Source organism: Hemicordylus capensis, chromosome 2, assembly GCF_027244095.1.
Source record: "Hemicordylus capensis ecotype Gifberg chromosome 2, rHemCap1.1.pri, whole genome shotgun sequence".
In the NCBI taxonomy this organism is placed as follows: domain Eukaryota; kingdom Metazoa; phylum Chordata; class Lepidosauria; order Squamata; family Cordylidae; genus Hemicordylus; species Hemicordylus capensis.
In genome coordinates, this window is record NC_069658.1 from 129775133 (window position 1) to 129784071 (window position 8939).

General features: G+C 44.9%; 1 long non-coding RNA gene across 1 annotated transcript; it reads right to left on the reverse strand.

Annotated features, from left to right (window-relative positions):
• Positions 1-1417: 1417 nt before the first annotated feature.
• On the reverse strand, positions 1418-6937 carry LOC128341824 (uncharacterized). The gene is made up of 2 exons (XR_008314608.1): positions 4372-6937; positions 1418-4243 (listed from the first exon to the last, which is right to left on the reverse strand). It is a non-coding gene; the product is annotated as an uncharacterized LOC128341824 (long non-coding RNA).
• Between the last annotated feature and the right edge of the window lie 2002 nt (positions 6938-8939).

Sequence of the window (8939 nt, forward strand, 5' to 3'; positions counted from 1 at the left end):
CCAGTGTCTCTGATTCTATTTTACATTGTCCCAGAATGTTCATATGTAGCTTAAACATGGTCATTTAAGAGTTGTGCTCAGGAATGCATGTACTTTCCCACCCAGCCCAAGATTGTCATTTACAGCCCTGCTCCCAAATTAAATTCTCTTACAACTTGAGGAGACGCTCTCCTAAGTGCATGAGTGTGAAAAAGAGGGTGGACTTTGAAGAGCAGGAATGTCTTTGGTTCTTTTGCTCTGGTTTCTTTAAAAAAAAAAAGTTGATAGGTCATTTATTACTGAGTCTGAAATGAGATAAACAATTCTCTCTCTCTCTCTCTCTCCCCCCCCCCCGCCCCCTTGCTTCTTTAACAACAACTTTCATTATTAGAAAGAGAGGGGCGACTGATTCACTCTGGCAAAAACCTTCCTGTGCACTAAAAAGCTCATATCACAATAATCTGTATAGTGAGTAGTGACACAAAGCTCCTGTTTTCTGTGTGTTGTGCCTGTGGACTAACCCCCACTGGAAATGTGTCACTTTAGCAAGAATTAATATGCCTGTTATTCCCCCCACCCACCCACGCACTAACCACACTTTTTAATGGAGATGTTTGCCGGTGCTGTAAAAGCAGAGGGAGAAAGATATTTTTCGCAAGAGTCCTTGAGTCGAGTCCAGTTCATGTTAGACTCTGCTCTGAATATTTCCTCCTATGCGTTTAGCCACCATTCAGAGGAAGAGTCCCTACATGCGAACAAAGGCTGCTTGGGCTGGGGGAGGGCGGAGGTGGTCGGGCTGTGCATTCCCCTTCACGGACTCGCAACGGCCGCCAGCAGCGGCAACCCCCCCCCCTCCTGTTGTTGCCCAACCCTGGGGGAAGCTCCCACCCCACCCCCCACGCGGCCGTTTTGCCACAACTCGAAGCAGTGCGTGCAGGCGGTTGGTGCCTGCTCCACTTTGCCTGCTGCTGCTCATGCCTTCCTTCCTAACACCGAGTGGGGCGCCGCGGCCCTGCTGCTCAGGACGACCGCAATGGGGTGCCGCCGTGGGTACTGGAGGAGGACTGTGGGGCGGCAGACGGAGCACATGATTTAGGACTCGGAGCGCTACACAGACCTCCCTCCATTCTCCTCCACTCGCATCTGCCCCCTCAACAAGCGCTCTCCTCGTTCTTCCTTCTAGGATGCAGAGCTTGCTCTGCTCTCTCTGCTCTGCTCTAGTAAGCCGCTGAATACGCAGACTTCGGCTAGCTTTGTGAGCAGGGGAGGGAGGTGTTAACCAATGGGTTACTATCTACTTGGTAGACGATAGCCAATTTTGTACATACCAAGGAGGAGAAAACTTTATAGTTCAAATAAGCTTTATTGAATTCTGAAGAGTTAACAAAGTGGCCGTCTAGGGGATAGTTCCCAAAGACAAGACAGACCCAAGATGGTGTTCGTCCAAAGCTTTTATACAACAATTGATACATCTGAATACATCATCATTCACAACAAACCAGCTAGGTAGTCCGGCCGTACAACTTCATATTAGGCCAACAGGCTTACAATACTACCGTTGTTAAAGGAGTGCTTATGCAGCCTCTAGGAGGCAGTTCAGATACCAGCATCATCACCTCTCCTGACCAGTAGGCCAGAACAAAGCAAGGCATAGAGAATACATACTATGTTGCAAGTTACAAGGTCTGCAAGGCACAGAGTATGAGAACCAAAGCATAGTAAGCAGATTCTTTTCCACTGACATACATTCAGGAATACAAGATGGAGGGGACTCTTGCTCTCTTCAGCTACCATCAAAATGGTGTAGCAAGAGCTCAGTTCTCCATTAACTATGTATCCTAGGATCAATACATATAGATCAATATGAAAGGCTTAGATTGACGGGTAACATTCCCCACTTGAGGCCAAAAAGTGCAACCACATGCTCCTTTTTCATGCCTCACTATCACTCATGAAGATATTGAGCTACTTCAGGCCTTGGCATGCTCCTTGTATTACCCATAGACATCATTATGGAAATCAAAATACAACAGTATACAGTAACAAGCATGACCAACACCTCTCCACCGATCACATATCCAGGAATCTTTACCATACCAAGTCTATCTCCTGAGATAACCTTCTTTGCCAATTTAGGTAGGACTTCCCTATGTGGGTGTCCTGGGGTGTTTATCTAAGAATCTGAACCTGGAAAGCCTGATTTCAGGACCCATACTAACCATGGGTTAACTCTTTTATCCAAACCACATAAGTATGGGCTTTGGTTTTGTTCTGTCTGTAATAGATAAAAGCCTCTGGTGGTTCTCTGAATCTTCCTGATAACATTTTCCAATACACTGCATAAGGCAAGTATCAAAACTATCATAAATACAGAAACCATCATACATTTTTTTCAATCATAATCAGTCCCCAAATTGTCAAGAATGCATACACAACATCAATAGCATTTACAGCTGCATTCCAAGCCAATTCCATTTCACCAGAAGTACTTGATACACCCCTTTCTGGGTCTGACATTCCAATTCCAGGAATGATTGTGCAGAGAGCTTTGTGGAGCCAAGGGCTTCTGGTAATTAATGGATTATTAGCTCATGGAAAGCAATGACAATGATAAATAGTATCATTTTAGAATCAGGTATACTTACAGTCACATCAGATAACAAGTATAGGTGCTCAGGAAATTAACAGATAAAACTTTAGCTAGCCAGTTTTCTCACATACAGAACAGGCCTAGGAAGTCTCAAATAATGTCCATAGAGCACAAAAGAACCTTCAAGTTGGAGAAAGGTGCAGACTTACAGGTAGATGCCTTGGGTAGGACAGTAAGATGATTGGCACAGGATGTAGGCATCTTCTGATCTCCCCCACAGTACCCACCAGTTGGAGTTCTGCAATAATAGCAGCACATAGTCACCACAAGGAAGTGGAGCAAATCAAAGGAAGTGGAGCAAATCAACAAATCAACTCCCACCCACCCCTTAGTAGCTTCTTGAGGTAGCAAATAATCCAGGGGCAGTTGGATATTTGGGTAGCCTGTTAGCCATGAGGTACTCCTCAGGTATTTGGCATCAAATCTTCACCCACAGCACTCTGGGATGCAGGAGGAGCAGGAACAGGAAACTTGCATCAGGGCCTCTTCCTCGAACACAAGACAGGGCAGCCAATGGACGTTCCATCACCATTGGCCTAGACTGGAAATGCAAACAGGGACCCCCCTCAGGCAACTGCTGTTGACGGCAGGCATCCCAGCCTGCTCCAGGTCAGAGTTGTCCTCTGGGGACTTCCTTGACAATTGGATGGAAGAATCCAGGACCAGGTACTGCTTCCCTCGCACTTGACCATTGTTCCGGGTCACATACAGATCTGGAGAAGACGAGTCCTTCTTGGAAAGATAGTTCAAGACACAGTTGGTTGCAAACCTGCTTACTTGGGAGAAAGATAGGCAAGTGAGTTACCAACAATTCCCTCCCCCGGGTAGGGATAGCATCCTGGGATCAGGTCCCTGGCAACACAAGTGGGTACCATTTCCAAAGGAGAAAGGTTATAAAACTTTCAAGGCAAATAACAGAATGAATAAAACCTGAGGCCATTGTCAACTTGGTCCTTTGGCATAGTTTCCCAATCATGTTTTGTGTCTTGCCTGTTTGCCCTGGCTCCTTTCCCCGTCAGTCCAAAACAGAGGATGATGTCCTCCTTTGGCTTTAATCCAAGCAAAAATGACAGTTGCAAATGTTCACAAGAAAAAGGTGCCCACGTTTTCACTCCCCTTGTGGGTTTGTGGCTTTGAGGAGACACTAAAGCAGGCCTAACAGGTCAAACATAGTCTTCACTTGAGAGGCTACAACATAAATTCCAGCGCTTGAATTCCACATAGGCCGTCTGAGTGTGACTACTGACAAAGTCTGGTTTCCATGTAGCCTCATGGCAACCCTTTGAGGCAGGCCAGGCCAGGTTGTGAGAGAAGTGACTGCAAGTGTCTTGGTCGAATGAGGACCTGAATTTGGGTCTCCCCAGTTCTAGTTCAACACTCTAACCAGTACACTGTGTTGGCTGCCAACAAACTCATGGACTTCTGTCAGGGCATTCGATCTCCATCCAGTGTACCTGACTTCATTCTCCATAAAAGGATGATCCATCAGTAACATCTAGCCTTTGGGATTTTCACCATCCCCATCTAAGCCACGTGCAAATAATGTTCCAGCTCTCCGTCTTCAGCCTTATAATTAACAAGTCACTGATGGATACAAGTTTGGGTTTGACATTTCTCTAAAGTGAAAACAACCTCTCGAGACAAGGAAAAAGATATCCCACACAGGTAAAGTCAATCCTTGCCCTCTGTCAACCCACAGCTTGGGCATTACCTGACTTGGCATGCCCAGTGAGATACTATACCTTGGTAAAGTAGGATTGTTTACTACACAAATTACACAGGCTGTTGCCACATGTTCTGCAAAAGGGTACATCCAAGAGGCATAAAAGTGTCTTTGTATTGACTAGGAAAAACCTAAGGATTGGATCTGGAAGAATTCCACATCCATCTGCTGTTCTTCACCAGCCATCCTCTTCTAAATGCGCCCCCTGCTGTGGTGCAAAGTCAGTGTCCTTTTTCTGAATATGTGGGGGGTTGTGCCAAGATTGTTAACACAGGAATCAAAGATGCTTGGAAACAGGAATAGAAGGAGCAGCGTTTTTAGCTGCAGCATCTGCCATCCAATTACCCTTTGTCACTGGGTCATTTCCCTCTGGTGACCTCTGCTATGGATGACTGCAACCTCTGCTAGTAGTGTAACAGCAGTCTAGAGTTCTCATATCTGTGTCCCATACTTTACTTCCTTGTTTCCCACTGTTAAAGATCTTCTTTCTTTCCAAGTGGCCCCATGTGTTGTGTAAAAATTACCTTGAAGGCGATGAGCTCTCCAAGCTGTGCTGAGATACCAGGAGAAAGAGATTTCACCACCAGAACTTCATGGTTAGTCACTACTGCATAGCCAGCTTACGTTGTCCATCTTACATGAAGCTGCCTCCATCTGTGTACAGATCAACGTCTGCATTTTGGAGAGGTTCATCTTTAAGATCAGGACGGCTTGGCATAGGTGCAGTCCACAGCTTGCAAACAATCATGTTCTTGGTCTTCTGTAGGCTCAAAAGGAAGTAAAGTAGCTGGATTAAGAACAAAAGTAGTAGCCATGGAAACCCCAGGATTCCCCACCAAAGTCACATGATATTTGGTCATGTGTGAGGGATTCAGCCATCTACTGCCCCTCTAATTGCACACACAAAAAGACTAATCCCCTTTAGCAGGGAAGTTTCTAAGGTGAATTGCAAACCGGTACTTTGGAACTCCCTGCCACTTGCAGGAGTTATAAAATCGAAATTTCTCATTTCTTCAAATCTTCCGTCTGGGTTCTGGAATTTAAAGGTTCAACTACTGTGAAGGCAAAGGCAAGGCTGGCAGTGAGACAAATTTAAAACTTAAGCCATAGACCATTTGACAATACTCTTAGTTTACATCAAGATCAGTTAGCAGAAGTATTGCATAGATATTGCAGAAATATAAAATAATAACTCCATTTGACTATTTGACTTTAAATCCCTTTTTCTTCTCACCCACAATAACAAACTACTGTTCAGAGAACTTCCCTCCTCAGGTGGGCAGATTTAACATCATTTACTGGGAACCTACTGTAGTTGGAAGAAACAGGTGAGGGGAGAATTTCCAGTTTGGGCTCCCTGAATTCGACCGACTCCATGTTGGAGACACTTTCCCATGTACAGTATATACAGAGAAACTTAAACAAAGTTAGAGGAACTTAAGAGCCCCCCCTTTCTCTCTTGCCAAGGAGATATGCCTGCTTGGTGTATCTATGCACTTACACAAAGCTTTCCCATATACAGCCTCCCTTTAGCTCAAGAAAGTATCACAGACTTGTAGTTCCACAAAAGTCAGCACTACAGTGTAAAATCACATTTGGCAAAAACATTTGCATCTGAATGACAGAGACAACATAATCAAGTTGTTATCGGGAGGACCTGCAAAGAAGGAAAACCTCAGCATCCCAGTTGGCCAGTTGGGACTGCCGAAAGCTCCTTCTGCCATTCAGGCCACAACCAATTTTTCCATTGATATGGTAACTGAATTCTGATATTCAATTATCAGAGCAAGTTCTACATATTCACAAACACAACAAAAGTCCCATCTGCACAGAGATGATGGGGTTTTTGGCCCCAGCTCATGGCATTTTAACAAAATGAGGAATCCTGCACAGGACTAAACAGGAATAAAGTTTTCAGGAACAAAATCTTCACCGGAGCCTATCTGGGCTCCCGCTCAGAACACACACAAATCACCCCTGGAATTAACATAAGGCATTAATAGGCGCAGTCACACTACATTCTTGTGTGAACAAAACAATGCTGTGGTTTTAACATGTTTAAGGCTTACAGAACAGAAAACATCCATTTTCAAGTAGCCTGTAAATCTACACCTTTTGTTCTTCAGAATCACAGAGGATTTTATAACACCTAAACATATTTAGGGCACACAATCATTTAGCCATAGAACTCAGTTAGCAAAGTAACTCAAACAGGGCAAAAGTTATTACAGTCTTTCACAAAACAGTCTGTAATTCAGCTTACCTTCTCTTTTAACTTACAAGTGCCATTAAACCTTTTTATCATTTCCCAACCAAAATCGTTAAGACATTGCACATTCCTTTCTTCCACTATTCCCCACTTCTTTTTCTCCTCTTCTCCCCAACTGCAAGCAGTTGAAGGAAGGAAGAAGGAAAAAGGGAAACAAAGCAACCTTTGTTCCCAAGAGAGAGAAGCTACCAAAGAATGTCTGCAAGTTTTTTTAACAGTAGAGGTAGCAGCACAGGGGTGGAGGAGCCCTGATGTACTATGTTGCTTGGCAGCAGAGCTGAGTGGGCAGCTTGAGCCAGCAGAGCATGGACACAAAATTCAATCTCCTCTTGACTTGGAATCAGAGCTTGCAAAAGCGGCATGATTCCACCCCCATCTAGCAGCATAGGGGTGACAGTTGCAATGAGACAGAGTAGCAACAGGAAGTATCAACAAGAGACACATTTCTTTCAGGAGTTCCATCCTGCCTGCATGCATTTTAACAGTGCATGCAGTGGTGAGTGCTTTTCCCCTTGTTCCCCGCTCTTTCCTCTCTGTTGAAGCAGCAAGTAGCTGCTGAGCTTAGAAACATAACACAGGCATCATGATTTTAGCAAAATGCAATCATCCGTTCCTCTGAATCATAGTCCTCGGGGACCGAATCAGGGAGTACCTTTGAGCATACTGATGCTCCACAATTTTACCAGCTCTTGAGCAGAACAACAATTGCAAAATTGTTAGGTAATCATATGAACCTTCTGAGGGCCACAGACAGTACTACTCCTGACAGGGCATAGTACTGCCATTGATCACGGCAATACATAGTCATTCTGCTCTTCCTGAGCTCAAGTTTCCCCATACTGATTCCAACCCTTAAGAATACTCTGCAACAGGGTGCAAGACATCTCTTTGCGCTTCGATACACAGGAACCCATTGCCCTCTCATTCCGGTCTTACGGTGACGAACCTACTTGGTGCACCTGAGCACCATAGCCTATCTGCTGCCGGCCTCACTGCACCGTGTTCCCTATCATGATGGACTCAGTCCTGGGAGAACTGGTCAGCCGACCCCTGGTGCCACTGGCAGTTTTCGACCAAGTGGGGATGAGCACCCAACAAATTGTTTGCAACTCGTGGGCCGTGTTCCCCTGGTACCACACGGACCCCAGGGATGGCCGGCCAACTCTCCCCAAGCCCCGCGGACTACCCGGGAACCAACCAGTCACATGCCAGGAATGTCTAGGAGGGACTTTATTTCTTACCTGTGTTCTTGGACCCATGGAGAAGTATTTGAAAGGTGGAAAGTTTTTCCTCTATTGGCGTCACTCTAAAGTGCTGGAGGGTGCCTCAAGCTGGCCTCCTCGAAAGCTGGACTCCGGACAAAGGGATGCCGGTGCGTGCTGCCCAGCTGTCAAGGAGACCCAGAGGGGCTGCTCACAGGCCAAGTAGTGCGAGGCTGAGGAAGCCGCCTCGCTTGATCCCGGCAGATGAGCCCCCAAATGTTAACAAACGAGTTACTATCTACTTGGTAGACGATAGCCAATTTTGTACATACCAAGGAGGAGAAAACTTTATAGTTCAAATAAGCTTTATTGAATTCTGCAGAGTTAAAAAAGTGGCCGTCTAGGGGATAGCTCCCAAAGACAAGACGGGACCCAAGATGGTGTCCGTCCAAAGCTTTTATACAATAATTGATACATCTGAATACATCATCATTCACAACAAACCAGCTAGGTAGTCCGGCCGTACAACTTCATATTATGCTAACAGGCTTACAATACTACCATTGTTAAAAGAGTACTTATGCAGCATTCAAGGAGGCAGTTCAGATACCAGCATCATCACCTCTCCTGACCAGTAGGCCAGAACAAAGCAAGGCATAGAGAATACATACTATGTTGTAAGTTACAAGGTCTGCAAGGCACAGAGTATGAGAACCAAAGAATACTAAGCAGATTCTTTCTCACTGACATACATTCAGGAATACAAGATGGAGGAAACTCTTGCTCTCTTCAGCTACCATCAAAATGGTGTAGCAAGAGCTCAGTTCTCCATTAACTATATACCCTAGGATCAATACATATACAGGTGAAACTTGGAAAATTAGAATATCGTGCAAAAGTCCATTAATTTCAGTAATGCAAATTAAAAGGTGAAACTGATATATGAGACAGACGCATTACATGCAAAGCGAGATAAGTCAAGCCTTAATTTGTTATAATTGTGATGATCATGGCATACAGCTCATGAAAACCCCAAATCCACAATCCCAGAAAATTAGAATATTACATGGAACCAAGAAGACAAGGATTGTAGAATAGAACAATATCGGACCTCTG